The following is a 9,216-nucleotide window of genomic DNA, read 5'->3' as shown; positions in this document are numbered from 1 at the left end:
TGTTCTTTCCACAAAAAATAATGTCCACACTTCGGACTCTCTTGTAGTAATGGTAGAAGTAGCAGCGCCGGCAACAGTAGGAGTGGCAGTAGTGGTAGTAGTAGTAGCAGCAGTAGTAGTAGTAGTAGCAGTAGTTGCAGAAACAACATCAGAGAGAGAGTGAGTGTGTGTGTGTGTGTGTGTGTGTGTGTGTGTGTGTGTGCAAGCTTCGAACACTTGAAACTGAAACTGAGAATGTGAACCTCTTTCTCATGGTTGGTCTATTTCTTCTTTGTCTGGTCTTGTATTGTATTGTATCGTATTGTATTGTATTGCATTGTATTGTATCGTATTGCATTGTGTTGTGTTGTATTGTATCGTATTGCATTGTATTGTATTGTATCGTATTGCATTGTGTTGTGTTGTATTGTATTGTATTGCATTGTGTTGTATTGTATTGTATTGCATTGTATTGTATTGTATTGTATTGTATTGCATTGTATTGTATTGTATCGTATTGCATTGTGTTGTGTTGTATTGTATTGTATTGCATTGTATTGTATTGTATTGTATTGTATTGTATTGTATTGTATTGTATTGTATTGTATCGCATTGCATTGTGTTGTGTTGTATTGTATTGCACTGCATTGCATTGTGTTGTGTTGTTTTGTATTGTATCATATTGCATTACATTGTATTGTATCGTATTGCATTGTATTGCATTGCATTGCATTGCATCGTATTGCATTGCATTGCATTGTATTGTATCGTATTACATTGTAACGTATTGCATTGTATTGTATTGTGTTGCATTGTATTGTATCATATTTCATTGCATTGCATTGTATCGTATTGTATCGTATTGCATTGTATTGAATAGTATTGTATCGTATTGTATTGCATTACATTGCATTGAATTGTATTGTAATGTATTGTATTACTTTTTTTCCTCTCACAACATATTTCACTGCACAGTATCGGGATGCTCTCGCCCTTGGTAATGTGTGTCGCCACACTGCAGGGCCATTCTTTTCTTTTCTTCTCTTTTTTTTTCTTTTTCTCTATAATTCATATGTACAGGTGTGTTTGTTTCTCTATAATTCATATGTACAGGTGTGTTTGTTTCTCTATAATTCATATGTACAGGTGTGTTTGTTTCTCTATCAAAGTGGGATGTTCTTCTTCAGAATTAGCATTCTGTATTGACAACCAAACCTTTTTTGTTGGCGTGAGTTATGTTACGTGCGTAACAACGTGTTATTATAGCATTCTCGTACCGTCTTCTGACTCTGCCTCAAACAGAATGGTTGTTATGAAAAGGATGTGTAGCCCACAATAAAAGTAAATGAATGAATAAATAAATAAATAAATAAACAATCACGTAAATGAATGAATGAACAGAAGAAACACAAAACAGTTTCAGAACCCGTGATAGGGGGACTTAGCAGTGCTAAGCCGCAGCAGACTGTCGTGGTTAGCAAAGCCCACACCGCTTGGAATCAAGCAAACCAAGTTTGAAAAACCAAATGAAGCAGACGAACATCAACAGAAATCTAATCTAAGATCACGACGAATTCAGTAAGCGCCTCGGTTCACGTTCCTTTGTCTTCAGTTTTCCATCCGAAAGAAAATGACAACAACGACAACAACAACAATCATATCAAACAAACTAGCAAACACAGAATAGGATGGAGTAAAGTAATATCAACGTAATCCAGGTCTATGGAGGATACACACACACACACACACACACACACACACACACACACACACACACACACACACACACACACACACACACACACACACACTAAAACAACAACAAAAGAATACAATAACAACAACAACAAGCAAACAGACACAAACAATTGGATGGAGTAAAACAATATCAACGTCCAACAGGTACATTCTTTAGAGGATGAACAAAAAAAAATAAAAAAAATAAAAATGAATAGAAATAAACAAATAAATAAACATAACACACACACAAAAAATCCATTACGCTTTTTTATTTTTTCTTCTTCTTCTTCTTTCTTCGCGTAATTTTGATGTGAGAGTTATGTGGCTTCTTTTTAAGTCCAACGAGACCTTCAGCCCGAGAATATTTTCTGCATTAAACTTTACGGCTCTCTCCTGGCAGACAGCCTAGGTTTGCTCAGCAGCCTATTATCTTACATCTATGCTCTCTGTCATGTTACTTTCTTTGTTTGTTGTTTGTGTTGTTGTTTTTCTAACAGAGGAAGAATTCTCATTCTTCTTTCACGATGTTTTGATTTCCATTTTATTCTGGTTTTTTTGTTTTTGTTTTTTTTGTTTTTTGTTTTTTTGTTGTTGTTTTTTATTTTGTTTATTTCATTTCATTGGGTAGGTTTGTTATGGATTTAAAAATATTGCATCATATTAAACAGTATCTGTGCCGTGCTTTCGAAGTATTGTTTTAAGTGTATGGGTTTAAATGAGTATATATATATATATATGTATATATATATATATATATATATATATATATATATATATAAATTTTTTACTTTTTTTTTGTTTTTTGTGTGTGTGTGTTTGGTTTTCTTTTGTTTGTTTTTTTTGTTTTTGTTTTGTTTTGTTTCGGGTGTTTCTCAGTGTGTGTGTGTGTGTGTGTGTGTGTGTGTGTGTGTGTGTGTGTGTGTGTGTGTGTGTGTGTGTGTGTGTGTGTGTGTGTATGCTTGCTTCTTAGTTACATTCAGGTTTAACGTTGATACCAACCTCAGGATATTTTGGATTGGTGAGACATCCATCTATATCTAACACCACTCTGGCAGGACAGGAATTAAACAGTAACACCACGCTGAGATGGGCCCGTAGAAATGATTACGGTTGTAATATCTGTTGCTATGGTCTTTCCGGAGTATGACTGATTCCATCCTGACCCATTTTTATTTTGTTTCCTTTATACTGCTCTGGGATTTTTTTTTGGTTTGTTTTTTCTCTCTTTTTTTTTATATAGTTTTTCCTCTTTTTTTTTTTACATTCTTATTCGGTTGTTTTTTTTCTCAAATAATTGCTCTTTTAGAAATTTCTCATCCAGATTAACTTTGAAGCTTGCACGAAACAGTTTTAGTTTAGAAAACTCTACGACCCAGACTAACATAGATAGATAGACAACGAGTCTTTTCATGTCTTAAAGCTTGTAGATATATATATATATATATATATATATATATATATATATACATATACGTAGATAGATAGATAGATAGATAGATAGATAGATAGATAGACAACAAGTCTTTTCATGTCTCAAAGTTTGTAGACTTAATATTGCAAATTGCAAATTTTCGCTGAGATTCAGTTTCCTCGGGCAAGTGTACACACACACACACACACACACACATATATATATATATATATATATATATATATATATATATAGAGAGAGAGAGAGAGAGAGAGAGAGAGAGAGAGAGAGAGAGAGAGAGAGAGAGAGAGAGAGAGAGAGAGAATGTTTTTGTTCAGAAAGATCATGGTTCTTTTTCGCACAAAGTCTGAGCTTAGCACGTACAGCGTGTATCAGATGGATCAGGTCTGACAAGTATTTTCACACTTTGTTGGATAGACTCAACGGTTGTTTCCTTGGCTTTGTTTTTTCGCAATGGTGTTTTCTAAAAGCCAAGTAAATGTGCAGTCACAACCATAGTACTTGATTAAGAATCTATAATAATAATTTTACCGCAGTGTTTCTTATTCGAATATAGTATTTTCTTAAAATACATTGTTGTTTTGTTTGGGTTAAAAAAAGAAAAGAAAAGTTGTTTGGGTAGTTTTGTTGTTGTTGTTGTTGTTTTTAGTGTTACTGTGGAATAAATCAAATTGCATTGTTATATTTCTTTTGTGTTCATAGTCAGCTTACGATGTTTTTCATTGTGACTTTATAACTCAACCTTCATCATGTTCAGACGAATGAAGAATACGACTTTGGGCTGAGATTGTGTTGTGTGAGGGACGAGCCTTTGACTGCACACAAAACTAGTTTCTAATCGGATTACTAAAAATGTATTGTATTGTATAATTTGATAAATGCAGAGCCGGCCACCTAAGCAGCCTTTCAAAGCCTGGCGCTATAAAATAGAAGAACATAATGCAAGAGTAAAACGCAATATACAATAACACTATGAAAATGAAGGGGCTATCCTACAACACGTCATTTTGTTTTCTTTTCATGTGTATAAATATCGGAATATAACAATGTCACATTTATACCTCGAATGGCTATACACGTATGTGCTATATTTAATACAGGTGATTTTTTTTTTTTTTAAGAAGGTTATGTAATTGTTTTGATTTAAATATTTCTTATTTGTCAGTTCTTTTTTGTTGTAATAGGTGTTGTTGGTTTTTCCTCTAACTTTTTCTTGTTTTGCTTTTTTCTGGTTTTTTTTTGTGTGTGTGCCCTATGTGAGTAAAGAAAAAGAAATATCCTTGTAAGTTATCAATACTGTCATCGGAGTGCACTGTAATTAGTAAAACAAAAACAAAAAAACAAAAAATAATAAATAATAATCTGCTGTCACGCCGATACCTTCATTCTTTGGGAGGCCCGTTCCATGTCCATAAGAAGAAACTTTTTTTTCTTTCTTTTTCTTCCAATGACCATAAATATTGCAGAGTTTTTCTTCGCAAATCCTAGTTAAGCCCCAAATATTAATGAACCTAACAGATATTGCTTTGTTTCTGTTAGCGATAATTTATCTCCGTCTGTAATGAACGAGTATCAGTTGCAAATTACGGAGTATTGTGTTCTGTCTGGTGTGTGAATACCCGTTAATATTTTGGTTTTTGCTTTTCTTCTGGTCAAAATTGTCAATATCCCCGCACGTAAAATGAATGAGTGAGGAGAGATATGATCTCCCTGTCAAACACCTTTGTTAATTTGAACCAAAGCGGTGTTCGCAATTTGAGGATTATAGCGGCAGATTTGAATATGAAAGAATTCTCAGTGCAGTGGATATGTTTTTGTTTTATTTTATTTCATTTTACACAAAGAAACTTGGAGAGAAAATTGCACAGCTTGAACTGCAGCCACTGAACAGCGAAATGCTACGTTTACTATTGTCAGCGGCCACTGAACAGCGAAATGCTACGTTTACTATTGTCAGCGGCCACTGAACAGCGAAATGCTACGTTTACTATTGTCAGCGGCCACTGAACAGCGAAATGCTACGTTTACTATTGTCAGCGGCCACTGAACAGCGAAATGCTACGTTTACTATTGTCAGCGGCCACTGAACAGCGAAATGCTACGTTTACTATGGTCAGCGGCCACTGAACAGCGAAATGCTACGTTTACTATGGTCAGCGGCCACTGAACAGCGAAATGCTACGTTTACTATGGTCAGCGGCCACTGAACAGCGAAATGCTACGTTTACTATGGTCAGCGGCCACTGAACAGCGAAATGCTACGTTTACTATGGTCAGCGGCCACTGAACAGCGAAATGCTACGTTTACTATGGTCAGCGGCCACTGAACAGCGAAATGCTACGTTTACTATTGTCAGCGGCCACTGAACAGCGAAATGCTACGTTTACTATTGTCAGCGGCCACTGAACAGCGAAATGCTACGTTTACTATGGTCAGCGGCCACTGAACAGCGAAATGCTACGTTTACTATGGTCAGCGGCCACTGGACAGCGAAATGCTACGTTTACTATGGTCAGCGGCCACTGAACAGCGAAATGCTACGTTTACTATGGTCAGCGGCAACAATGAAGTCTACTGGATATGACTTCCATTCCCGTTTTCTTTTTTCCTTTTTTTTTCTTCTTTCTTCCTTTTTTTTTTTCTCTCTCTCTCTCTCTTTTTTTTTTTTTTTTTTTTTTTTTTTTAGCAATTTTACAAATTATTGTTGGTTAAAACACTCGATGGTCTTTTTCCTTATTTAGTTCTCCAGCTTTTTATTGACGGCAGACCCGTGTCGATGCATGGTTTGTAGGTGACTAAGTCCGTATTCTCTGGTATGTAATATTGTGACACGAACGTACGGTTATTGGTAAAAATCCCGTGTCCTTAAAAATGAAAAAAAAGGTAATAAAAAAGAGGAAGAACAAGAACAAGAAGAAAAAAGAAGTAGAAAAAAATTAATACTCACTACTAGTAGTAGTAATAGTGGTGGTAGTGTTATTGATATTATCATTCATTTCACCCTCTTTACACGAGACTTGTTGCTGTGACTTGATCAGCTTCTACGTAACCTCGTGGCTCAGGACAGGAAAAACGAACGAACGAACGAGTGGATAAGACACAAACCAGCACTACACGCCACGCCTTCCTTTCTCTGCAGTCAGTACGGAGGCTCATAGTCTCAGCTGTCACAACCAAACTCCAGCTGTTCGGTGTCTATTCTACTATCATAGAAACAAAATGGATAAATAAATAAACAGCTAACTAACTTAGAGTTGAGCATGCGCTTAGAGTTGATTTCATCATGATTTTGCGCCTTATAAATACCATTATTGTTATTGTTATTATTGTTATTGTTATCGTTATTATTATTATTATCATTATTATTATTATTATTATTATTATTATTATTATTATTATTATTATTGTTGTTGTTGTTGTTGTTGTTGTTGTTGTTTTATTTTTTTCTATTTATTTATAATGTTATTTATTTATTTATTTTTTTTTTTTTAATTTGTTCTTTTTTTTCTCAAGGCCTGACTAAGCGCGTTGGTTACGCTGCTGGTCAGGCATCTGCTTGGCAGATGCGGTGTAGCGTATATGGATTTGACCGAACGCAGTGACGCCTCCTTGAGCTACTGATACTGATACTAACTAACTAAATGAATAAACAAATAAATAAACAAGATAAATATAAAAAATAAACCAAATCTGTGCTGCTCTCAAAGTCTGTCATCGGAGACACACACTCACAGATAAACCCAGAGAAACTGCCGTCAGCAATCCTGCACAGATACTAGTAGCCTCGTAGAACAAAGTGATCTCTGTGTTGCGTGGAATCTTTTCTCTGATACTTACTAATATCGATGAGTCAGTCACTAATCAACCAGTGGACACGTCATCATCAACACAGACAATGGTGGTGAATTATATATATATACACACACACACACACACACACACACACACACACACACATATCTTCAACAATAATGACAAAAAGCCAAACAATAGTAAGAGCCGACAACAATGATTTTAATCGGGACTTGAAAATGGGACTTCTTCATTCGTGGACTGCAACTCCCACGTTTACTCGCGTGTACGCGAGTGGGCTTTTACGTGTATAACCGTTTTTACCCCGCCATATAGGCAGCGGTACTCCGTTTTCGGGGGTTAGAAGGGGGACTATTTTCCCTATTCTATTCTGTTCTGATATCATCATCTTAGATGAACAGACTATAATTTTTTTTTTTTAAAGAAAGAAAAAAAAATCCGTTCCTTTCTCTTCTATAATATTCTATTTTCTGTTCTGGTCTATTCTCATGGCTGCGTCAATCAGTCTGATGCGTGTTACCATGGAGGCGGACCGTGTGTGCACAATACAAATGTGAGGCTTTTTAACCCACAACACAGATACGGTTTTTCATTCTTTTGTTGACGTAAAACTGGGTCCTTCAATTCACATTTCTTTGTGTTGTGCTGTGTTGTGCTGTGCTGTGTTGTGCTGTGTTGTGCTGTGCTGTGCTGTGCTGTGCTGTGCTGTGCTGTTCCAAAACATTTACATGACGTTGTGCTTTACCACCACCACCAGTACCACTTGTTGTTATCATCATCATCATCATCATCATCATCATTCTCCTTCACCTTCTTCTTCTTTTTATGATGCTGCTGCTGCTGCTGCTGATGATGATGATAATGATGATTATTATCATCATCATCCTCATTATATTGCTGCTGTTGCTGTTGTTGTTACTCTTATCATTGTCATCATCATTAATCTTGTTCTGCTCTTACTACAACTGTGCTAGTTATTCATTTCATCTGTAGTCATTTGGATGATATAATAAACCGAGGCTCAGTGGGTATCATGCTCTTTGCGTGCGTAAAAGAAACAACGGCAACAAAAGGGTTGTCCTTTGCAAAACTAATTATGAAGACAAAACCACGTTGACAGAAAACAAATATAAGTACAGGCAGAAAAAGAAAATGAGTGTCGCCGCACTGTGGCGACGCGCTATTCCTGGGGAAAGCAACCCGAATTTCACACAATTTGTTGTGATGAAAAGTTTTTGTTTGTTTTTCAATAATAAAAAGAAAAGAAAAAAGCAACAACAAAACAACAACAACAACACACCTACAACTCAGTGCAATGCTATGCATGCAATATATTCCAAAACAACACAGCACAATGCAATACAACACAACACATCACAATGCAATACAACACAACACATCACAATAGCAATACAACACAACACAACACAATGCAATACAACACAACACAGCACAACACAATACAATACAATACAATACAAGTCAATGCAACACAACACAACACAACACAACACAACACAACACAACACAACACACTAATGCAGTGGGATGCTACCAATAACGAGCTGCTGGCTCGGTGGTCTACACATACAGAGCAAGGCAGTGGCTGCCACATCTGACCTACTTTTAGTTTCCCGTCAATCTTTGCTTAAAAACAAAGCGTCTGCAAACTCTGTGTAGCCAATCGAACAGAGCTCTAGAAAGGCTTCTGTACAAGGCGATGATTTAAAAGTCATCTGTATTATTCTTGTAAGTTTTACCGGAACTACGTGCATCACGTGTACGCTGTTATAAGTGGAGTGTTGGCCTGGAGGTAACGCGTCCGCCAAGGAAGCGAGAGAATCTGAGCGCACTGGTTCGAATCGAATCACACGGGTAGTCGCCAGTATCCCCCCCACCCTCCACTAGACCTTAAGTGGTGGTCTGGACGCTAGTCAGTCGAATGAAACGATAAACCGAGGTCCCGTGTGCAGCATGCATTTAGCGCACGTAAAAGAACCCACGACAACAGAAGGGTCGTCCCTGGCAAAATTCTGTAGAAAAATCCACTTCGATTAGGAGAACAAATAAAAATGGCAAGCGGAAAAAAAGAGAGAAAAAAGGGTTTCGCTGTCAGTGTTGCGAAGCGCTCTCCCTGGTGAGAGCAACCCGAATTTCACACAGAGAAATCGGTAGTGACAAAAAAAAGTAATACAAATACAAATACAAATACACTTTTGCAGTTCAGATTTCTGTGCATGAAATTTACGCT

The sequence above is a fragment of the Babylonia areolata genome, chromosome 11 (assembly GCF_041734735.1).
Source record: "Babylonia areolata isolate BAREFJ2019XMU chromosome 11, ASM4173473v1, whole genome shotgun sequence".
Lineage (NCBI taxonomy): Eukaryota > Metazoa > Mollusca > Gastropoda > Neogastropoda > Buccinidae > Babylonia > Babylonia areolata.
This window is presented reverse-complemented; position numbering follows the sequence as displayed.